At 42.6% G+C, this 24,464-nt stretch overlaps 2 long non-coding RNA genes across 5 annotated transcripts in view; one reads left to right on the forward strand and one right to left on the reverse strand.

Moving 5' to 3' along the window:
- Window positions 1-2,687: 2,687 nt before the first annotated feature.
- On the forward strand, window positions 2,688-15,424 carry LOC109494695. 2 transcript variants are annotated; one of them, XR_006587935.1, is made up of 8 exons: window positions 2,690-3,414; window positions 5,888-5,944; window positions 7,243-7,278; window positions 7,368-7,435; window positions 7,559-7,640; window positions 10,294-10,447; window positions 12,641-12,796; window positions 14,256-15,424. It is a non-coding gene; the product is annotated as an uncharacterized LOC109494695 (long non-coding RNA). The 2 variants fall into 2 exon arrangements; XR_006587936.1 differs by having other exon boundaries at window positions 2,688-3,414; window positions 7,109-7,435.
- Window positions 6,469-24,464, reverse strand: part of LOC111558016 — a 53,424-nt gene continuing 35,428 nt past the window's right edge. Inside the window, exons 5-9 of one of the 3 annotated variants that reach the window (XR_006587938.1) lie at window positions 15,350-15,416; window positions 11,770-11,862; window positions 10,494-10,735; window positions 9,104-9,263; window positions 6,469-7,587 (exon numbers count right to left, since the gene is read on the reverse strand). This is a non-coding gene — a long non-coding RNA (uncharacterized LOC111558016). The remainder of the gene's footprint in view (window positions 7,588-9,103; window positions 9,264-10,493; window positions 10,736-11,769; window positions 11,863-15,349; window positions 15,417-24,464) is intronic. The other 2 variants (XR_006587939.1, XR_006587937.1) reach the window with 2 other exon arrangements.

Genomic DNA, 24,464 nt, shown 5'->3' on the forward strand with positions numbered 1-24,464 from the left:
AATGTTTGGTAGAATTCCCCTGGAGAGCCATCTGGCCGTGGGCTCTTGTTTTTTGGGAGATTTTTGATTACTAATTCAATCCTTTACTGGTTATGGGTCTGTTCAAATTTTCTATTTCTGGGGCGCCTGGGTGGCTCAGTCGGTTAAGTGGCCGACTTCGGCTCAGGTCATGATCTCGCGGTCCGTGAGTTCGAGCCCCGCGTTGAGCTCTGTGCTGACGGCTCAGAGCTTGGAGCCTGTTTCAGGTTCTGTGTCTCCCTCTCTCTCTGACCCTCCCCCGTTCATACTCTGTCTGTCTCTGTCTCAAAAATAAATAAACGTTAAAAAAAATTTTAAAAATTTTGGGGCGCCTGGGTGGCGCAGTCGGTTAAGCATCTGACTTCAGCCAGGTCACGATCTCGTGGTCCGTGAGTTCGAGCCCCGCGTCAGGCTCTGGGCTGATGGCTCAGAGCCTGGAGCCTGTTTCTGATTCTGTGTCTCCCTCTCTCTCTGCCCCTCCCCCGTTCATGCTCTGTCTCTCTCTGTCCCAAAAATAAATTTAAAAAAAATTTAAAAATTTTCTATTTCTTCCTCTTTCAGTTTTCATAGTTTGTATATTTCTAGGAATTTGTCCATTTCTTCCAGATTGTCCATTTTATTGGTATTTAATTGTTGATAATATTCTCTTATTCTTTTTTGTATTTCTGTTGTGTTGGTTATGATCTCTCCTCTTTCATTCTTGATTTTATTTGGGTCCTTATTCTTTTTGATCCAACTGGCTGGTGGTTTATCAATTTTATTAATTATTTCAAAGAACTAGCTTCTGGTTACATTGATCTCTTTTACTGTTTGTGGGGGGGGGGTGTTGTTGTTTGTTTTTGTTTTCAGTTTTGAAAGCATTGATTTTTGCTGTAATCTTTATCATTTCTTGTCTTCTGCTGGATTTGGTTTTTATTTGATGATCTTTTTTCCATTACTTTAAGGTATAAGCTTACATTGTGTATCTGAGACTTTTCTTCCCTCTTTAGGAAGGCCTGGATTGCTAAACTTCCTCTTATGACTATCTTTGCTGCATCCCAGAGGTTTTGGACTGTGGTGTTATCAGTTTTATTGGCCTCCATGTACTTTTTAATTTTCCCTTTAACTTCTTGGTTCACCCATTCATTCTTTTAATTTTAGTTTTTATTATTTACAATTTACATCCAAATTAGTTACCGTATAGTGCAACAGTTATTTCATGAGTGGATTCCTTAGTGCCCCTTACCCATTTAGTCCATCCCCCCCACAACCCCTCCAGTAACCCACTCTTTGTTCTCCATATTTATGTGTGTGCTTCTTTTGTACACCTCCCTGTTTTTATATTATTTTTGTTTCCCTTCCATTATATGTTCATCTGTTTTGTGTCTTAAAGACCTCCTATGAGTGAAGTCATACGATATTTGTCTTTCTCTGACTACTAATTTCACTTAGCATAATACCCTCTAGTTCCACCCATGTAGTTGCAAATGGCAAGATTTCATTCTTTTTGATTGCTGAGTAATACTCCACCACACACACACACCACATCTTCTTTATCCATTCATCCATCAATGGACATTTGGGCTTTTTCCATACTTTGGCTATTGTTGATAGTGGTGCTATAATCACGGGGGTGCATGTGTCCCTCTGAAACAACACGCCTGTATCCCTTAGATAAATGCCTAGTATTGCAATTGCTCTGTTGTAGGATAGTTCTCTTTTTAGCTTTTTGAGGAGTCTCCGTACTGTTTTCTAGAGTGGCTGCAGCAGCTTGCATTCCACTATTCATTGTTCAGTAAGATGTTCTTTAGTCTACAAGTATTTGTTATCTTTCCAAATTTTTTCTTGTGGTTGACCTCAAGTTTCATAGCATTGGGGTCTGAAACTATGCACGGTATGATCTCTATCTTTTTGTACTTGTTGAGCACAAGTAAACATAAAATTATTTATGTTTATTTATTTTAGAGAGAGACACAGCATGAGCGGGGGAGGGGCAGAGAGAGAGGGAGACACAGAATCCAAAGCAGGCCACAGGCTCTGAGCTGCCAGCACACAGTCCGACACAGGGCTCAAACTCACAAACCATGAGATGACGACCTGAGCTGAAGTCAGATGCTTAACTGAATGAGCCTCCCAGGCACCCACTTTAATGAAATTTTAAATGACACCGTTCAAAGTGCACTTGCTACCTTGCAAACTCAGAGAGAGAGAAAGAAATGTGAAGAATCAGGAAGTGGTTAAGAGTTGGCTGCTGAGTTTTACCGTAATTTGGCTTTGGAGGGTTTTTGTTCATTGGGTGAAGTGAGCACAGCATATTTGCCTGCCATTTACCACAATAGACAGTGGGCCTCTGGGAGCCAAAACTCTGTTTGACCAATGAGCTGGAATTTTACTAGGACCGCCAAGATGAGATTTGCTATTTCAAGGACTAGGAGTTATCTTTTATTTTCACAACTAGGTAATTATCACATCATTCAACTCTGCCCTCCAAGATATGTAGAAAATACCCAAATATAGTTGAGAGAGAAAGGGTGATAGCCAAAGTGTATAATCCTTTCCCTTTAAAAAATATGTTTAAACTATGCTTTATGATTTTTTTTTATTTTAGTGAGGGGGCATGCAAATGGGGGAGAGGGGCAGAGGGAAAGAGAGAGAATCTTAATGCAGGATTCACACTCAGTGTGGAGCCCAACACAGGTCTGGATCACATGATCCTACAATCATGACCTGACCCAAAATCAAGAGTCTGATGCTCAGCTGACTGAGCCACCCAGGTGCTCAATAGTCTCTTTCTCTCTGAATGCTGAATAGTAAATTTTCAACGTGAATGGGGGGATAAACAGGCATACATACATACATACATACACCACTAAGAAAGCCATGAGTTGTTAGACATGAACTATTTTCCATCATCTTTGTCTTCTAGTTATATTCATGCCTCAAGGTGTTTGTTGATTGCAATGCACGATCTTGTTGTGTGAGGTACAAATTGTTGTGTGATCAGTTTTCCGTGAAAGTCTTTCCTCATATCTGTCTTAACCACAAGATGCAAATGTTGAATTTGAGGATGTAGAGCTAAGAGCCTTGAGGTCCAATAACTGTCAACTAGAAGTTATATTTTCTGTTGGAGAGAAATCCCCATATGATGGCAATGACTTTGCATTGGTAAGGGAAAGAATACTTTCATGCCTTCATGGTTCTTGCACTTTTTCTGTCTCACCAAAATCAAGACTCAGGTCATGTGCACGTTTATCAAGAAAACACCTTTTTTTTCCAGAAAATAAAAATGCCCTGGAAGACAAGTGTAATGCATTTGAGGCCTGTGAAAGCCACAAAAGAAGCAAAAGTCAAACAGCTGAAGGAGAAAGCACATAACCTGGAATAATTCTATGAACAAATAAAAGTGCCTACAAAAAAGTAAGATGGGGGCGCTTGGGTGGCTCAGTTGGTTGAACGTCCAAATTCGGCTCAGGTCATGATCTCACGGTCCATGAGTTCAAGCCCCATGTTGGGCTCTGTGTTGACAGTTCAGAGTCTGGAGCTTGCTTTGGATTCTATATCTTCCTCTGGCCCTACCTAACTTGCACTCTGTCTCTATCAAAAAATGAATAAATGTTAAAAAAATTTTGGAAAAGATGTTCATGTGAGAACTGTCACAAGGACAGGATTGTATGGGAGAACATGGCAGCCAGTAGAGATCATTGTATTTCTTTTGGAACTGGGTCCAGAGTATTTTTGCCCAATGCATTCAGTAGAATTGGACCTTCCCTTCCTACCTTGCTTTCTGTAACATAACCTGCATTTTCCTTTCTGTCCTAAGTGCTTGTCACACATTGTGTCATGTTTTTGGGGCAGAAGAGGGAAGGTACCATCATTAATAACTTTAATGCCTGGATCCACTCTGCATCCACCTACACTGTCCTATAGGTTTCAATCGCATCACACTGTTTTTTCACCCAGCAATTAGGTCATTTTTGTTCAGCACGAGAGATGGGTCAAAAATGTGTGGGGATGGGCGCCTGGGTGGCTCAGTCGTTTAAGCGTCCGACTTCAGCTCAGGTCACGATCTCACGGTCCATGAGTTCGAGCCCCGCGTCGGGCTCTGGGCTGATGGCTCAGAGCCTGGAGCCTGCTTCCGATTCTGTGTCTCCCTCTCTCTCTGACCCTCGCCCGTTCATGCTCTGTCTCTCTCTGTCTCAAAAATAAATAAACTTAAGAAAAAAAATGTTTTTTAATGTGTGGGGAAAAAAATGAATTATCTTGCTCAAGAAACAATAGAAGTTGCTTTCTGGAAAGTGGGTAGGGGTACCAGCAGTACTGGATCCCTGCATCCATTCTGCCAGTGAGATTGTTCACTGCAGGCCCAATCCCTAAGAAAGTCAAGTTGTTTCCTGTCCCCTGATTTTTTAAGTGTAACTCTTCTGAGTCTTGGCGAAAGCCTGCAGCTTCACTAGGGCTCATCTTTGCTGGCCACCCCTGAACTACACTTGTTTACTTCTAAGTCTGTGTCCATAAAGTTGTTCAGCTTCTTTGCCGTTCAAATGTATGCCCCCCACATCAATGATGAGTCCTAGGGAGTTTGGATCCAACTGCCAGGCTGGCTTTGTCCTGGGCTTCCTTCTTCTCCATCTTGGTCTTGTGTGTCTTCATGGGGTTGTCAGATACTTGGTGCATTCAGTCACATATTTCCTCCTTTGTACAGTATTTCCTTTTGTTCTCAGGAGGAGATGGGGGACTTTAGAGTCCCTCACTTGTGTTGGAAAGTGAAGTCTTCTCTTCCCTGGAGACTCACCTTTATGTTCGTCCTTCCCACAGCTGGGGTTAGGGCTTGCTCTGTCTCACTGGCATCTTGTTTTTGTTAACTCGTAAGCTCTTTCTGTGAGTCGGTACAGCACCCTGACCACCTCTCTATCTTCAGCCCCTTACAACAGAGCCACTACATTACAACCACTCCAGCAAGCATTTGCCGAAGGACTGCCTGAGAGGCCAGAAGGAAATGCATGTGCCTTTCTCTGTCTAGTGCTTTTGTGTCATTTGCTAAGAGATTTTCAATTTTGCATGTGATTCTTGAGTACATCAAGTGTCAAGTTGAAACCATCTCAATCAACACCACAAAGAAAATAGTCTGAGGGCAACACAGCAACCCAGCCTTGCCAAGCATTGCCTTTTGCTGCCTTCACTATCCATGGAATGACTCTTGTTAAAGTAGATTTGGCTCCATGAAGTTGAGAGTTTTCCACCTGAAATCTCTTTCCTGGAAGTAAACCCAGACTGTCTGACAGTTCATATCAGGTTGTACGTCAGGAGATAATGTTGTTCTAAGATTGGCCTTTTGAAGGTGGAGGCAGGGGTTGCAGTCCTGAACGCTAGCGATGTCTGGGAGTGAGCTGCAATGTTAGTGAAACCATATTCTGGAAGGTCGTCTTTCAGGTGATTGCCTGTGTCATGGTACAACTTCTGGACTGAGAATCAGGGCTCCCCATGGAGGTGTAAGACTAGTGATGATCCCCTGCTTCATCCTAATGGGTACAGTTGGTCAGATATGGTTTTTCACTCACTGATGAAATGCGTCTTCACCATATCAAACAAAAGACCAACTCTGGGAAGGCACAAAGTACAATGTTATTTGATGACTTTATGATAAAGGAGAGGAAACAAGAGAACTAGAAAGACAGTTCCAATAGTAAAGATGCGGCAGCAGACAGAAGTTGAATTTTCTTGAACTTAAATGGGGTGTTCACTTCATTTCTCTGATTGGGTTGTCAGTCTGTGCATTTATGGGAGAAGTTGGGGAAGGGATATTTGCATAGGCCTTCAAGAGTGCTGGGAGGTAAAAAGGGGGAACTTCTGGACCTTGTTCCTGACTGTGTATGTATCTTTCCCATCTTAGGAAGCTGAAAATGACACTGTGAACCGGCGGCAAAGAAGAATCAGCTGGCAGCTGCAGGTAAAATTTGAAAATAGCTACATAAGGGGCGCCTGGGTGGCTCAGTCGTTTAAGCGTCCAACTTCAGCTCAGGTCATAATTTCACAGTCTGGGAGTTCGAGCCCCATGTCAGGCTCTGTGCTGACAGGTCAGAGCCTGGAGCCTGTTTCAGAATCTGTTACATCTCTCTCTGTCCCTCCCCCACTCATGCATGTGCTCACTCTTTCTGTCTCAAAAATAAACATTAGGTAGGGGCGCCTGGGTGGCGCAGTCGGTTAAGCGTCCGACTTCAGCCAGGTCACGATCTCGCGGCCCGTGAGTTCGAGCCCCGCGTCAGGCTCTGGGCTGATGGCTCAGAGCCTGGAGCCTGTTTCCGATTCTGTGTCTCCCTCTCTCTCTGCCCCTCCCCCGTTCATGCTCTGTCTCTCTCTGTCCCAAAAATAAATAAACATTGAAAAAAAAAAATTAAAAAAAAAAAAAATAAAAATAAACATTAGGAAAAAAAAAGAAAATAGCTACAGAAGAAATAAACAAGTACAAGTGAGTTCAGCTAGTAATTACCAACAGCTCATGAAACCGCTGTTCATTTTTTGGTTTTTAATCTTTTTGCAATGTTTAAAGTCAACATATGCATAGAGCATTAACAGATAAAAAAGGTAAGTTTTACAAGGAACAAAACAATTAAGTTTCTAAACATTTGCAGATCTCAAGTAGTGGCCAGACTCTGTGGAAACTTTGTCCATGCTAACATTCCTCGGGGGTGGTGTCAATTGTCATCATCTGTAGGAAAGCTGTGTGTCGTACAATGAATCATACCCATCAACATGGTAGTGCCATTGCATGGCCCTTGTCTTTGCAACCCTGGGAAACATGGTGAGGATATAAGTTATAGAAGACTAGATCTTTATGATAAAAGACACTTGTCACATGATGAATTAGAGAAAGATTGAAAGTGGGAAGGAATTCTATGAACTCTGAACCCTACAGGCATGGAATAATGAGTAAGGAAAGGATGTAACAATAGCTTTGATCCTACTGTACGTTGATAATCATGGGCAAAGTGTTTCATGTGTAAGAATAAATTGTATCAGGGGACAGATATGAGGTTGTTGGGAACGTGGGCAGCTTATTTAAAATCATACCCAATATTGGGCCTTATCTGACAAGAGCAATTGTAACTCACAGGCAACAAATTGAACAAACACGGGAACAGTAACCTGAGTTCTGCCTGACATACTGAACCCTTAGCACCTCACGCGGGTGAGTGTAGTGGCCCTTGGAATCCCTAACCACGGGCTTTTCATTGTTGGCTTTTTCAGCTCGCAGTTCATGAGAAGAATGCTCAGGACAACTAGGTAAGTGTTTTCTTGTTTCCTCCTCTTTCTTTGGTGCGCAGTCTGGCACCACCTTCCGACTGAAAGTGGATGTGTTTTTTCTCCCCCAGATCAAGACTCAGATCTGGGACAGGGAGATGGTGGAGCAGGACAGGGAGGTCGCTTACTTGAAATACAGGTGTGGTCATTTGACTTGCGTTTTTATGGGTGTTTCCATGGATGACGCCTGCACTGTTTGTTATCTAGTAGAAGACGTGGTGTTGCAACTCTTATAGAAGTCCATTATTTTTCTGTATCCAAGACTGAACGGGATGGAAGCAAAGAGGCTGCCTGAGGGATACACAAGGCAGAAACCAATCACTGCAAGAACTCTCCAAAGAGAGGTAAGAAGCACGTTGTGATGTGCCCCAGTCTAATTTCTGCTGTGCAGCCTGTTCCTGTGTGTGATCATCGTGTGGTCTGGAAAGAGGCACAAGCACTAAGGACGGCAGGTGGTCAGAAGGGGTGACAGAAGGATGTTCTCCTCTGGTGCCGCAGACAGTGAGGCACTTGTCCCTGTGACTGGCGGAGCTCATGCCCCTCCTCTGACGGTGACCCTCCCACCTCCTCTAGCATCCCCCTGTCTGAAGAGCCTGGAAAGGATGACAGGACATGGGCCTCATCCTTCTTCCCACCCGGACACAATGTCAAGACTTTAGTTTATTTGAGGAGAAGGTCATTTATTCACTAGTTTTAACAGTCTTTCTTTTTGTTTTGGGAACTGTAGCCCTACATCCCTCCATTCAAGTTCCATAAAGCTTAGCTCATTCCTCTGATGGTATCAGTGCAACTCTGCAGCTTCACTGCTAACTTCTGACAGTTTTCCTTTTCTCAATAGTGTCAAATTAGTCTTTCCTTATATACTAACTGCTCTCATGTGGAAGGCAGCTTGTAGATAATCTGGGAGATTGAACAATTTGCCTGAGTCTGAAGAAATGCACCCTTCTTGAGGACTCATTGAGGATATACACCAAACCAGGATTCTCAATGTTAATCTTTTTTGTTAAGTTTATTTATTTTGAGAGACGCATAGACAGAATGCCAAGCAGGCGCCACACTGTCAGTGAGGAACCCAACGCTGGGCTTGAATTCGCAAGCTGTGAGATCATGACCTGAGCCAAAATTAAGAGTCGGATGCTGAATCCAAGCATCCTCAGACTAATTCCTGATCTGTAATGAAATCGTGATTTCCCATGATGTATACTGAGAAAACTGTTTTACTGGTGAATTCTAAATTGCTAGTTGTGCCTGACCTGTCCAAGTTATGTGATTAATTATGAAACAACATGAACTAGGGCACCGTGAGGTCTTTATCAAGGTGAGGGGACGGTTCTCCCCCTTATCCTTGGGGGTCACCTGAGGCATGTGGGATACCCTCTGCCTCTGGTCAGGACCTGACTGTAGGGAAAAGTTTAAGATATTTGAGGAATGAGTTGAGGGATTGTTTTCATTCCGCACAGTCCTCTAAAAGCAGAATAAACCTCTGTCCCTTCTAGGGTCTTTAGTAGATAGAGAAACTGCTGAAACCTCTGTGGGTTACAGCGGCTCTGACTGTACCAGGAATGCAGACAAGGACAAGGTAAATGCCAGGGCCATTCTCAGTTGTAAATCTTTTGGGAAACCCTCATCTTTATGTACAGCACGCTCTCCCTGCCTTGTCTCATTTTGTTTGTTGTGTGATATGTCTGTTTGTTCTTTCTTTTCCAAATGCACACTCATAACCCAGGAGCCCACAGGCTTCTCAATTTTTAGTCTGTCAGCTTTCTGTGGTAAGTTTAGAAGCCAAAAGCGCTTAGAGACTGAGTACCTTAAGGTTTTTCCGTGAGTTTCAGGAAATAATGAGAGGAGGATGACTGCACACTCCAAACAGAGGTCTCCTGGCCTGGGTGACCCCTTCCAGGCCTCACCTCTGTGGGAACAGTGTGGCTGCTGTGTCTTCCTTTCTTGATTCTGGCTAGGAGATGAACCTGTTAGAAACGACATCATGACTCCAACTTTTTATTATGTCCCCTGTGCCATTTAGAGTGGTCATAGAGAAAGCCAATGTCATCACTCATCACCTTTCCGTCTTTGTTGGTAAATGACTTGTCTGGAATCCTCCAGCTATACCTTAGGTAAAAATAGTTTGAACACTGTGTCCTTCAATTGTGTTTCTATGAGCAGTTTCTGGTTGTGTCCCCAGTCATTGTTAGAGCTAATATAGTCTCATGACACATACCAGTTTTATGCCCAAACACTTGCATGAAATCTGTTATGTGAATTTCTCCCTCTTTTTTTCCATTGCACATAATTACTCTGTGTCCTGTCGTATGCTTAAAGTCAGAATTCCCTATGAATTAAGATGAACACATCTGAGCTTTGTAGACATTCACCACAAGTAACTCATTCTTCACAGAAGACTCTCCTTCCCCTGCAAGATTCCAGGCATCCTCCACTCCCCAGAGGTCTCCGAGGCCTTTGACAACACTTCAAGAGGGAAGACTCCTTTGTCAGGGAGAGGAGCAGAGGAGGCACAGTGGGGGTCCAGCTACAGAACGTTTTGCCAGGAGTGGCTGTGATTCCATGAGCAGAATATGAGTTTATTCCCACTCATTTTTTTGTGTTCTTAATATAGCAAAAGCAGAGCACCTGGAGTCGCTGTAGAGGAGGGATGCAGGGTGAACCTGGACATGGATGGCTGCCTGTCTGGAGAATGCTACTTCATTAGTCTGTAATTACTTCCGTTAACACTCTAGGACAGGACCCTTGCCATTTTACTTCCGCAGACATGGGCAGTGATGTGTGGTGGCAGTAGGTTAACCTCTTGCATCTACTACCCCAAGCTACGGGTGGTATCCAGTGGCAGGGACAGAATTTTCAGGTACTGATGCTACACTCTTGGATCCTGGTGGCAGAGAAGGTGGCAGGTGCTGACACATTCTTCTCTGGGTTACAGCTGCTTTTGGTATCGGTTCTCTTGTCTGGCATATGGATATAGCTGTCACTTCTGTTCTGCAGGGCAGTCTGGATCCTGGGGACCTCCTCCATTAACTGGACGATTCTGCATGCCCTACCCTGGAGACGCCCCGCCCCCATGGACTATTAGGCACGTCCACCTCTTGAACCTTGGTGGCCCTGAGGCCACCTGGAACCCCTCCACCTGCAACACTTGGTAAGATGATCTGAGCACTAGGAGTTGACTTGTAAAACACAGGCACCTTATTTTGTTGCTGTTAGGTCTTGGGCCAAGGTGCAGTGGCGGTACCAGAGACCATTGTGATGCAAGGGGAATGTGTCTGCTGCCATTACCACATTCCTCAAGTTTCTCAGGATCTCATGTCCTTTCCCCCATCATGGGTGGGTACAGGCGTCTCTTGTGGAGAAGGAATGGGGCCGTATGCAGAAAAGCAGACATAGCGCTTCAGCAGAAATTCTCTGTACACAGTCCACGTGCTGGGATCTGTGAGGCATGAGGCACAATGTAACGTATGTCCATCTAGTTGTGCCCCCAGCCATCCATAGTTGTTCGATGAGTGATGAATACATCTGAATCAGGGCTTTTAGGGGTCTTCATCAAGTTATAAGGGATGGTTCTTCAAGTTCTTCTTGGGGATCACTGGAGTCATGTGGGATACCCTGTGCATGTGATTTGGGATCTGACTGGGGCAAAGAGTTTAAGTTTGAAGTATCAGGGGAGGGTCTTTTGTTGTTTTTGATCTCCAATCTACTCAAATCAGAATAAACCTCCATCCCTTCTAGGGCTTTTTGCAGGTCCAGAAGTAGGTGTCACAACCAAGGGTGACATCGACACTGGCTCTGCCAAAACTGCCAAGAAGCACAAAGTAAATGCTGTGGCCATTTTCAGTTCTAAGTCTTTATGGACTGCCACATCTTTCTGTACGGGACACTCTCCTGCCATTGTCTCTGGTTTGTGTGAAGTATGGTCTGTCTGCTGTTTTTGTTTTTCCCCAAATGCAAAACCTTTACCCCCGAGTCTACAGGCTTCCCTATTTTCCAGCTGGCATCTGTTTGTGGTAACTTGAGCAGCTAAGCGTGTCTAAAGGTGGGGACCATAGGGCTTTTCCAATGTGTTCCTGGAATAAATCAAGGAGGATTACACCACCCTCCACTTGGAAATCTCCTACTTTGGCTCATTCTCTGTGGATCTCCTCAATGTGGAATCATTGCTCTTGCTGTTTCTTCCACTCCTGTTTCCTTCTGTCGAGGGTTTTACATGGTCAGAAAAATGTGGGTATCCTTACAATTTCAAAATGTGAACTGCCTTCACTCCAACTTATATTTTGGTATGTGTCATTTAGAATGGTCTTAGACAAAGTAAATTTCATACCCATCAGCATTTTGGTAAACATGCTGTCCAGAATCCCTTCAGGTGTGCCCTGGGCACAAACACTCTGAACTATAAGAGGTGGCATATTTGTGATAGAAAATATGCACTGAAACTTAAGTTGTGAAGAGAAAAAAATCCAAAATTACCTGTGTGGCAAGTCCCCACGGTGTCCTTCATTTGTGTTCACATGAGCACGTTCTCTCGTGTCCTGTGTCACAGGTGCAGCTAAAACATGGAAACTTACACCAGACATCAAAGTGCATTTGTGTTAATTTTGTCTTTTAGAATTTCAGCTCATTTTTCCAGAGGACACAATTACCCTGCAAAGTGTACTGCACTTAAGCTGAGAAGTACCTCCGAAGTAAAATAAATTAGCTGAACCCAACTAAGACATATAGGTTACCGTTTCTCTAACAGCATGCTTTCCCAGGTCCTCTGCAGGCCGTCAGGATCCCCATCTCCCCATGTGTCTCTGTGTCCATGGATAGCAGTTCCAGAGAGGAGGAGAACCCATTCTTGGGACAAAAGTAGTTTGGGCACCGGCAGGGGCTTAGAGGCAGAGCTCTGAGCCACGAGGGTATGATTCCATGTGTGGACACTGGCATTGTCATTCCTTCTCATTCTATAGTTCTTCACAGACACAATAAACAGCCTCTGTGGTGGAGGGGATGAAGGGTGGAGTGTGATCCTGGACATAGTTGCCTTCCTATCTGGAATATGCTACTTTGTTAATTTAGTATTCAGCCTATAAATCTTCTAGGAAAAGGGCCCTTGCTGTTTCTACGTTTCCAGACACGTGGGGACACTAGTTTATTCCAATCACATCCATTCCTCACCTCAAAGCTGTAAGTGGAACCCAAAGTATGGGTAGAGATTTTGGCGCTGATGTTGCCATCTTGAAACCTGGTGGTGGGGAAGCTAGTAGGATATGAGCACTACTTCTTTGGGTTTCTGCTTTTTGCTGGTGTTGGTGCTCTGTTCTGTCCTATGAACATACCTCTCATTTCTTTTCCGCAGGCTATTTTGTATGCAAGAGTCCTGGTCCTTTCCCAGGATTGCCTTGCAGGCTGTACCCCATGGGCCACCTTTCACCACCATTCATGGGCTATAGGCCACATCCCCCTCCTCCACCTACTCTATTCGTTAAGATGACCTGAACTGGATGAGTGGCTGGTAAAGTATATTCACCTTCTTCATGACTGACTTTGTGGCAATGATGTAGAGATGGTTGTGAGTCTTGGCAATCCAACCACAAACTGCCTGAGGACACGGTAGCATATCTCAAGTTTCTCAGGACATACATACAATGGGCAGTGTCATGTCCCTGTAATACAGTGAGCTATATGTTTCTCTTGTGAAATGAAAGAGGATTTTTTACACAAAAGCAGACGTAACAGCAGTACTGGTGCATATTTTGGAGATACAGTGTTTTGAGTTCTGTAATGAATGAGGTGCACCCCTAACTTTTAGAGCATCAGGTGTCCTGTGTGAAAGAGGGACATTCATTAAATGATGCAGACCTTGTGATCACCAAAATGGAAACACCGGTGAAGGATCCAGTGCAAAAACGGGGGAACCTTGAATCATACAGGAATAGAAGGGAAGTTGAGCACAGTAAGCAGAGTTTGAGGAGGTGCAGAGGGGATGGTGTTGGGGTCAGTGAGATGCAGTTGGAGGTCATTCCTGGCCACAGCCTGAGCAGGGAGTGTGAGGTCCATATGGAGCTGCTATGTGGGATTGCTCTCAGTGCACAATGCAGCGTTCATCTCCAAAATGTCAGTGTATTGCCAAAGTGCATGCAGGTAATCACCTAAAAGATTCTTGTCTCCCTGGATTTTCCTGGATATTGGGGGGGGGGGGTAAGAGCCCTGGAGATATGGGGAGTTTAACTAGGTCTTATAAAAATGCTGTATGCCCAAATTCATATCCCTCAGTGAGACTAAAAGCGGAGACAGGGTCTAGATCAGCTGAGTCATCCTACAATTCAGGGCTGGCCAGATGCCACCACTGCTGGACCCCTGTCATCACCCTGACTACAGCTTTGCATCTCCTCAAACTTCTCTCACAATATTATGACACTTTGCCTGTGTTCCTGCTGTCTCAGCCTTAATACCAGTTCTCAGTGGGACCTACACAGAGCCTCAGCTGTGTTATCTGTGAAAACAGGGGTAACATTTGTTTCTAAGAACAAGAGAAAAGGAAGACATTCAGTGCAGAAAGCATCTGCAAAATCTCTGGGAAGTGTCCCCTCACGCTTCTCACAGTTTCCATTAAGATATCTCCACACAATGATCCTCCAAAAAAGATGGTCACGGGAGTTCATTAAACTAAGACTGTTAACAACTCAGCCCAGGGAGTGGGAATCACTGTTTTAAAAAATAAGACAATGTCCCTCATTTTTTTATTTGAATTTGGGCCCTGCCACACAATGAAAGGAAAGATAATTATGAGAATGTGTACAGAGACCTAGATCTGAAGACAATCATTTTCTATTACACATAATCTGACAGATGCAGCCACACACTAAAGTGTTCATCTGAGGCCACAGCCACAGATAAACTACAGAAGACAGAATACATGTAGGAAAACATAAGATCAGAGGGAAATAAACCAAAATCTCTTTGCCTTATAGGACAACTCTTTTGAAATTTGAAGAGGACTGTGCACGGTGACAGACTATGGTGATTATATATACATTTTAAGAAGGTGGCAGATCTACCTGAATGCTTTCTCTGCCCATCATGTCCCCTCCACTTTGTCCTTCCTACTATCCCCTAATCTACCTTTCATCATTTTGTCTCTGTGTCAGCGTCTGCTTCTAGGGCCATCTACTCTCACTCCCCATTGAGTGCACACAGTGGGGTTCCTGTACACACAGGTAACAAAGTGCCAGAAATGGTGGTGATGGAGGATAGAAGCAAGATCACCCTTTCTGCAGGGGAGCCTGAGGGAGTTTTCCGGGGTGATGGGAACTTCCTATATCTAGATTGATGGGGTGCTTATGCTCAATTATTTTGGAAATATTCCCTGACTCCGTGGTGCCTTGGGGTCAGACAGGTATCTGTCCTTAGGAAATGGCTGAGTTCTAATGGTGGAGAAGGATGAGGGACCAGCAGTGACTGTGGTAGAGGAGTAAGGGTCAGACCCACGCCCAGGATGCCAGGTCTCCACAGACAGCACCACATGTAGGAGGACTCTGAGGAGCAGAGATTTCTTGATCAGACCCATGAACTACATAATCCTCCTGTAGTTTCCTCACTGAGCGATAGCAGAGCAGAGACCAGCAGCTGGAGGACACCCTTATCATGGCTGGAATGGAGCAGTGGGCCTGGGGGATTGAGTCAGGGAAAGGGACAGGCAGAAGGTAGTGACAGGGAGTTTGAGAGACAAATGGAAGAGAAGAGAAGGGACCCTTCTCTGCTGACTTCACCTACATTTCTGTGTGACCAAAACGAGACCCTTGTCTCCCAGGGAAGGGAAGAGGGCTGGCAAAACACCGAGTGACATACTCAGCTCAAGTGCCCAGGGTATCTGCCTTGCTCTTGAGTACCTAACACAGGAAGCACATGATTTCTGTCATGATTGGAACTGCAGCTCTTACCATTTAGTGAAAATCAATCCAATTATGCATCCCTCAGCATTAAAGTACTGCAACAAAATTAAGTGAACAGACTGAAAGATATAACACAGGATAAAGTCCAAAGGTAGACTGACTGCAATACTTACAGGAATACAGTCTATCCAAAAAGGAGGTAGGTACCCTAGTGCAGGCATTCAGACACCTGGGCAATATCTGAAAACGTAAAAAAGAAAAAAAGTCCTTACTTCAAAAGCAACATTAGCTCTAGACACAAAGGGATCATGATTAAGGTTTAGAGAGCAACCATATGACTTCATGGTGCTGTATCCATGAGATCAAGTCTCATCAAATTATACCCTTTAATTTGAGGCTCTTTGTTATATGTAAATTATACCTCATTAAAAAGAGTTTCAAAGCACAAAATACTAGAAGCAAATGTGGGAACGTTCCTTTCAAATCCTGAAGTGCATGGATGAGATGAGTATGTCTGCCCATGTCTCAAAAATCCAAAATAATAAGACATTAAAAAAATTAATAATAGCAGAGTAAGCAGACCCTGAGCTCACGCTGTCCCATGTTTTCAACTACATAACTTCCACATCCAAGTCCATGAACCAGAGAGGGATCCAAGACTGGCACAACAAACCCCACATCTAAATAGAGAGAAGCTGCATCAGAAAGGTTAGGAAGGTCAGAAAGGTGGGGGCTGGCTGCCTGCAGAAGGAGCAGAGAAAGTGAGCCCTCACACCAAGGAGCTGACACAGGGAAGACTAATCTCCATAACATTGGACATTAAAACCCAGGGGGCCTGAATTCCCTTGAGTTTAGATCCTGGCACTTTGGAGGTCAGCTGACCCAGCACTGGGTGATCCAGGAGGATGAGTGATAGCCAGGTCCCTGCCTGTGTAGAGAGACAACGTAAACATGGCATTTTACACAATGCTTCGGCCACAGGAGACACATGTATTCATGCTGATTCTTGACCCAGCTGGACTGCCTGGGTCCCACTGACACCACTGAGAGCAAGCACAGCCCACAACAGGCACATAATCTGTGCAGACCCCTGCACTGAAAGGAAAAGTAACCCAGACACAACAGCAGGGAGTGAGCAATACCCATACGATATCCTCCTGAAGGTCCACGTCCTATAAATGGAGACGTGCACTGCTGAGGACTCCAGGACCTCTTTTTCATAACGGCATTAATTTCAAGATCAGAAGGCACAGCTGACTTTCTTAACGCAGAGAAATAGAGCCAGAGAGACAGACAAAATGGACACACAGAGATGTTTATCTACAACAAAAGACCTAGTCAAAGCCACAGCCATAGATCTAATCCAAAGAGATATAAATAACATACCTGATACAGAATTCAAAGTAATGATCATAAGGATACTCATTGGAGTTGTGAAATGAGAAGAGTGAGACCCCTGACAGAGATAAGATATAACATAGTTAGACACTGAGGACACAATAAAGGAGAAACATGCTTGCTGGAATGAACAGAGGGATGGAAGAAGCAGCCGAACAAACTAGTGACCTCGAAGACTGAGTAATGGAAATTAATCACACTGAACCAAAGAGAGAGAACAGAATTCTTCAATGTGAGATGAGACTAAGGGAACTCAGTAACTACAGGAAAGATAATAGTATTCATATCGTAGGAGTCCCAGAAGGAAGAGAAAATGGGGAAGAAAATGTATTTGTGGAAACAATAGCTGAAAACTTCCCTAATTGGGGGAGGGAAACAAACATCCACATCCAGGACACTAGAGAACTCCCATCAAAATCCGGCCAACACACAAGCCTATTGTAAGCAAACTTACAAATTAGGGTGAGAATAAAGAAAAACTCGTAAAAGCAGCAAAACAGTCCTTAACTTAGAAGGGAAGACCCATAAGGCTAGCTACATATTTCTGAACAGAAACTTGGCAAGCCAGAAGTGAGTGACATCACATATTCAAAGTGCTGAATGGAAAAATCAGCAGCCAAGAATATTCAGCAAGGCTATCATTCAGGATAAAGGAGACACAGACTTCCCCAAACAAAAACTAAAGGAGTTTGTACCACTAAACCAGTCCTGCAAGAAATATTAAGAGGGATTCTTTGAGTGGAAATGAGAGACCAACAGTGACAGTATAGAGGTAGAAGACACAATTCAAGTAAAAAATGAACATTTCTGGAAAAAAATCAGTTAAAGTACTCAGAGAAATGGATTTGAAATATAATAACATCAGGGGAAGAAAAAAAAAAAAGAGGTTAGAGTGGGAGAGAGCCAAAGCATAAGAGACTCTTAAAAACTGAGAACTGAGGGTTGATGGGGGGTGGGAGGGACCAGAGGGTGGGTGATGGGTATTGAGGAGGGCACCTTTTGGGATGAGCACTGGGTGTTGTATGGAAACCAATTTGACAATAAATTTCATATATTGAAAAAAAAATGAAATATAATATCTACCAAAAACCTAGGGAGGAGAAAGTAATGGGTTCAAAGGTAAATTACTATCAACTTAATACAAACTGCTAAATGCAGAAGAGGTTATATAAACACCTAACAGTAGCCATATCCTAAAACCAGTCATAAATATGCTAAGAATAGAGATAAAAAAATCAAAATATATCACTAAAGAAAATAAGCAATACATGAAAGAAAGGCAATAAAAGATTAGAGAAAATCATTAGAAACCACAACAAAACAGGCAATAAAATGGCAATACATATATACATGTCAATCAATTTTGAAGGGAAATGGAGTGAATGTTCCAATCTAGAGAGGTAGGGTCTAAGAATGGTTGAAAAAACAAAACAGATTCAGATGCCTACAAGTGACCCACTTTACACCTCAAGAATGATAGGATAGAGAAACATCACACAAATGAATGTCAAAAGAAAGCTGGGGTAGCAATACTTGTATCAGAAAAAATACACTCAAAAAAGTACATAACGAGACAGAGGAGGACAGTATATAACAGTAAATGGTACAATCCAAAAAGAAGATATAACAACTGTAAATATATCCCACAATTAAGTGGGATTTATTCCCAAGCTACAAAGGTGGTTCAATATTCGCAAATCAATCAATGTGATACAATACATCAACAGGAGAAAGGATAAGAACCAGATGATCAGGAATCTGGGTGACTCATCCTTTAACAGTCTGAAATCAGCTCAGGTCATGACTTCATGATTCCTGAGTTCAAGTCCCGCGTCAGACTCTGTGCTGAAAGCTCAGATCCAAGAGCCTCCTTCGAATTCTATGTCTCCCTCTCTCTCTGCCCCTCCCCTGCTCACGCTCTGTCTCTCTCAAAATTAATAAATGTTAAAAGAAAATAAGCATACAGTCATTTCAATACATGCAGAAAGGGACATTTGACAAAGTACAACATCCGTTCATGCATGTAACCCCCTAAAGTAGGTTTACAGGAAACATACATTAACGTCATAAAGGTTATCTATGAAAACCCTGCAGTTATAATCAACCTTAATGGGGAAAATCTGAGAGCTTTTCCTGTAAGGTCAGGAAGAAGACAAGGATGTTTACTCTTACCACTTTTAGTACACAAATTACTGGAAGTCCTAGCCACAGCCAGCAGACAAACGAAACGAAACTATTTGCAGATTACATGACACTATATATAGAAAACCCTAAAGAGTCCACCCAATAACTGCTAGAACTGATAAGTGAATTCAGCAATGTCACAATATACAACGTCATCGTACAGAAATCTGTTGCATTTGTAGACAATACAGAAACAGTAGAAAGAGAAATTAAGAAAACAGTCCCATTTACAGTCGTACACCAAAAATAAGATATCTATGAATAAATCTAACCAAAGTGGTGAGCGACCTATACTGTGAAAAGTATAAAACAATGATGAAAGAAATTCAAGATGACACAAAGAAATGGAAGGACATTCCATACTCACGGATCAGAAGTACAAATATAGTGAAAATGTCTATACTTCCCAAAGCAATTGACAGAATTAATGGAATTTCCATCAAATTACCGACAGCAGTTTTCACAGAACGACAACAGTCCTAAAATTTGTATGGAACCAAAAAAGACCCCAATCTTCAGAGTAAACAATCTTTATGTGAAGTGATAATTATGGATGGCACTATGACTCTGGATCTTCTGCTCCAAAACACAATAACTCTGGCTTAAGCATTTGAACAAACGTTAGCCATATCCCAGCCAAGGATCATTCTACAAAATACATTCTACAAACGTACCCTCAAAACTTTGAACCTTATGAAAAATATGGAAAAATCTAAAAATTGTCATGGCCAAGTGGAGCCTAGGGAGACAGGATGACTGTAATGTGCCAGCTGGGATGAGTCTGGTCTAGGAGAGGTTAAAACCGAAGCAATCTGAATACAAATATAAACTTTACTTCATACTACCATATCTCTTTGATACCTTGATTGTGATCATGTACCAACCATTATGACATCAATAGTGAGAAAACAGTCTGATGTATGTGGATACTCAGTATTATCTTCCCAATTATTTTTGGTAACTAGAAACCCATCATGAAAGAATAGATTATTAGTAATCATGGTTTTTCTACACATAAGATTATATAACCAGTTCCAGTATTAGTTACTAGTGATGGCCATGTACCTATTCTTGTTCTTACTATTGTTTAATTTAAATAATAGCATTCATGGTACAGAAAACTGAATGCATGATAAACACTTCATAGAAACATCTACTTTACAAATTTTAAGATAATAACATATGTATATACCACTCTATTATGTGGTATGTAAATTAAGTGTTTTTCTGATCTTGAACGAGCATGTCATTGAATGGCTTTCCATAAAGGTGGTTATGCTAGATCATGAATGAGTCTCAGATTTTACAGGATGTACATCACATCATGCCTGAACATTGTCAAAAATAAAAACATACACGCGGCCAGATGAAGCATTGTGACTGGCTCAATTATTGTAAACAACCCTTGCTTTAATATTTTCACGTATATTTTTAGCAGAAATACAAGAGAATCAAATATTTCCAAAACAAAGAGATATTCAAAGACTGGAAGAACGATAGGGAGTTCAAGGGGTTTCAGAAGGATAAGATGTGACCATGAAGGGGGAGTCACAGGCAAGCAGCTTTCTCTGGTCCACACTGACATGTTTGCATGAGGATATGTGACTTGTCAAAGGGTAAGTCCCAGAAGTACCAGAGGGAAAGACAACGCTTTAGGGCGGGGTGACTTGGAAAGGGTGCTTCTGTGCCTAAGTGATGGCTCAGCAACCTGGCTGGGGGTCCCTGCGTCAAAGACTTCAAAAGGCCAGCAGTAACCTAGACTCACAAAGATCTTAGCAACATAGATCAAAGTAACTTAGAGCCACGAAGATCTTAGAGCCACAGAGTTGATCTTCACGTATGATTAGGAGATGGTCACAGTTTCATAGGATATGATCTTTGGGCCGGCAGTAGATGGCTAAAATATTATTTAGGGCTATACATTTAATGAAAAAATGTATGTGTAAAAATTTGGGTTTGGAATGTTAAGAAAAATCACAGGCCCATCATGGAGTTACTTACGTTAAGGCCCACATGTCACTACACCTAATTTCATTCCTGCAGGAATGTAACCTTTAACCAGTCAGCAAAGAATTTCCTAGTCAGTGCTGGAAATTTAACTGATAGATCCCTGCCATTCCCCTCAGAGAGGCAGTCTTGCCTAAATAAGGTATTCCATGCCACTATTTTTTTTTTAAGTTTATTCAAGTTAGAGACAGCACATACAAAGGAGGGGCAAGACAACAGGGAAAGAGAGAATCCCACAACCAAGAGGTCATGATCTGAGCCAGTATCAAACGTCAGAAACCTTAACCAAGCCATCTAGGCACCCCGAGAATGTGTAGTTTCAAAGGTTAACATGCTTGGCTGGGATACAGCCATGAGGGCACTGGCCTACTCCTGAAGAGAAGGCAGCCAACAACGTGCAGGCAGATGGCATTGAATCAGTGATCTGTACAACTCCTGGTGCACACAGTGGGGGAGATTATACACTCATCGTGGAGAGCATCCCTGAGAAGCAGTGTTCACAATGAGGGGACAAAGAGCTAGGACAGAGGAGCTGCGTGGTGCCATTACCCTGCTCTGCACACACACCCCCAGGCAAAAAAAAAAAAAAAACACAGAGCCATCTGCTGGAACCAAGGCAATCCCCACACTGGGTGCCTAAGCTGCTTACGACAACCCCAACTTCCTGTGTTCTGGCGAGACTGGCCTTCAAGGTCATTCAATCTTGCTTCAGTCACAATGGAGCTGGCCCATTCCCCAGAAGACCAGGGGAAGCCCATGACCATACCACCTCTCTTGACCAGACAGTTATGCAGGGCTTCACTTCTAGTCACAATCATTTCAAGTCTCATTTAACAAGCAGATCAGAACAGACCTAGATAAGTCTCACCACATTGTGGCCAAGGACCATACATTGCTCATACAACTGGCTTGAAGGATAGTGCAGCCAGAACACAAAACAGTGCATGCAACACACACCACAGACACTCCGTGATGTGCCAGGCCCTGGACACTAGATGATCTCCTCTTCATAAAGCCATTCATCCCAGAGGCAGGTAACATAATGAGCTTTGGTAACAGAGAAGGCAAATACTCAACCAAAATGCCAAGACAAGAGGAATGCATCCCAAATGAAAGAACAAGATAAGGTCATGGCCAGAGAAATGGAAGGAACACTTCCAAACTCATTCTATGAGGCTGGCATGGCCTTGAGTCCAAACTGGACAAAGACCCCAGAAATGAAAACTACAGACCAATTTCCCTGATGAACCTGGATGCAAAAATTCTCAACAAAAGTAGCAAACCGGATCCAACAATACATAAAAAGGATTATTCAGGACAATGAGGTGGATTTTATTCCTGGGATGCACAATAGATTCAATATCTGCAAATCAACTGATATGATACATCACATTGATAAAAGAAAGGGTAACAACCACATGATCTTCTCAATAGATGAAGAATAAACGTTTGGCAAAATGCAGCAGCATCCTTTCTTGGTGAAAAAAAAAAAACCTCATGAAAGGAGGGATAAAAGTATCATGCCTCAACATGAGAATATCCAGATATGAAAGTCCCACAGCTAATATCATCTTCAATGGTGAAAAACTGAGAGCTTTCCCCCTAAGGTCAGGAACACGACAGGGATGTCCACTCTCAGCACTGTTATTCACCATACTGTTGGAAGTCCTAGCTTCAGCAATCAGACCTCAAAAAGAATACAAGGTGTCCAAGTTGGCAAGGAGGAGTCAATCTTTCCCTGCTCACAGACACGATACTCTCCGTGGAAAATCCAAACGACTCCACCAAAAAACTTCTAGGATTGATACAGGAATTCAGGAAAGTATCAGAACATAAAATCCATATGTAGAAGTTGATTGCATTTCTATACACCAGTAATGAATCAACAGAGAAATCAAGGAATTGATGTCATTTACAACTGCACTGAAAACCATAAAATACCCAGGGATAAACCCAACCAAAGAGGGAAAAGATCAGTACAGTTAAAACAATAGAGGGTCTCCTGAGTGGCTCAGTCGGTTCAGTGCCGTCTTTGGTTCTGGACATGATCCTACATTTGTGGGATTGAGTCCCTCGACAGGCTCTGTGCTGACAGCTCAGTCTGGAGCCTGCCTCAGAGTCTGTGTCTCCCTCTCTCTCTGCCCCTCCCTTGCTCATGCACTCTCACTTGCTCGCTTACTCTCTCAAATACAAATAAACATTTAAAAAATTAAAAGAACAAACCATACAACGTCTATAAAAGAAGTTGAAGAAGACACAAAGAAATGAAAAAAAATCCCATGTACATGGATTAGAAGAACAAATATTGTTAAAATGTCAATACTACCCAAAACAATCGACAAATTCAATGCAATCCCTATCAAAATAACACCAGCGTTTTAAATGAAGCTAGAGACAACAATTCTAAAATTGTATGGAACCAGAAAAAAATCCCAAAGAGCCAAAGTAATGTTGAAAAAGAAAAACAAAGATGGAGACATTACAATTCTGGACTTTATGGTGTATTAGAAGGCCGCAATCATCAAGACAGTATGGTACAGGCACAAGAACAGACACATAGATCAAAGGACCCAGAAATGGAGCCTCAAACATATGCCTGAAAAATCTTTCACAAAGCAGGAAAGAATATCCAAAGGAAAAAGAAGAGTCTCTTCAGCAAATGGTACTGGGAAACCTGGACAGTGAGAAGTATGAACCTGGACTATGTTCTTAGACTTCTCTCTCTCTCTCTCTCTCTCTCTCTCTCTCTCTCTCTCTCTCTCTCTCTCTCACACACACACACACACACACACACACACACCTCAAAATGGATGAAAGATCTAAATGTAAGACAGGAAACCATCAAAATCCTAGAGGAGAAAACAGGCAACCTACCTCTTTGATCCTGACTGCAACAACTTCTTGCTTGTCATTTCTCGAGAAGCAAGGGCAATAAAACCAAAATAAACTATTGGGACCTCAAGATAAAAAGCTGCACAGCAGAGGACACAATCAGGAAAACTAAAAGGCAACTTAATGGAATGGGAGAAGATATTTGCAGGTGACATATCAGATAAAGGGTTAGTATCCAAAATCTATCAAGAACTTATCACACTCAACACCCAAAAACCAAATAATCCAGAGAATAAATGGGCAAAAGACATGAAGAGACACTTTAACAAACAGGACATCCAGATTGGTCACACGTGAAAAGATGCTCACCCTCATTCCTCATAAGTGAAATACACATCAAAACCACAATGAGATATCCCCTCACGTCTATCAGAATGGCTAAAATTAACATCTCAGGAAACGACAGATGTTGGCAAGGATGCAAAGGGAAAGCTTTCGCAATGCTGGTGGGAATGCAAAATGGTGTAGCCACTCTGGAAAATAGTATGGAGATTCGTTACAAAAACCAAAAATAGAACTGCACTAGGACTCAGCAATTGCACTACTAGGTATTTATACAAAGGATACACTAACACTGACTTGAAGTGGCACACACACTCCAATGTTTATAGCAGCATTATCAACAATAGCTACATTATGCAAAGAGGCCAAATGACCATTGACAGATGAATGGATAACGAAGATGTATATTCATACAATGGAATATTACACGGTGATCAAAAGGAGTGAAATCTTGCTATTTTCAACAACGTGGAGTGAACTGGACTTTATTATGATAAGCAAAATATGTCAGAGAAAGACACATCA

This window comes from Felis catus, chromosome D3 (genome assembly GCF_018350175.1).
Source record: "Felis catus isolate Fca126 chromosome D3, F.catus_Fca126_mat1.0, whole genome shotgun sequence".
NCBI lineage: Eukaryota > Metazoa > Chordata > Mammalia > Carnivora > Felidae > Felis > Felis catus.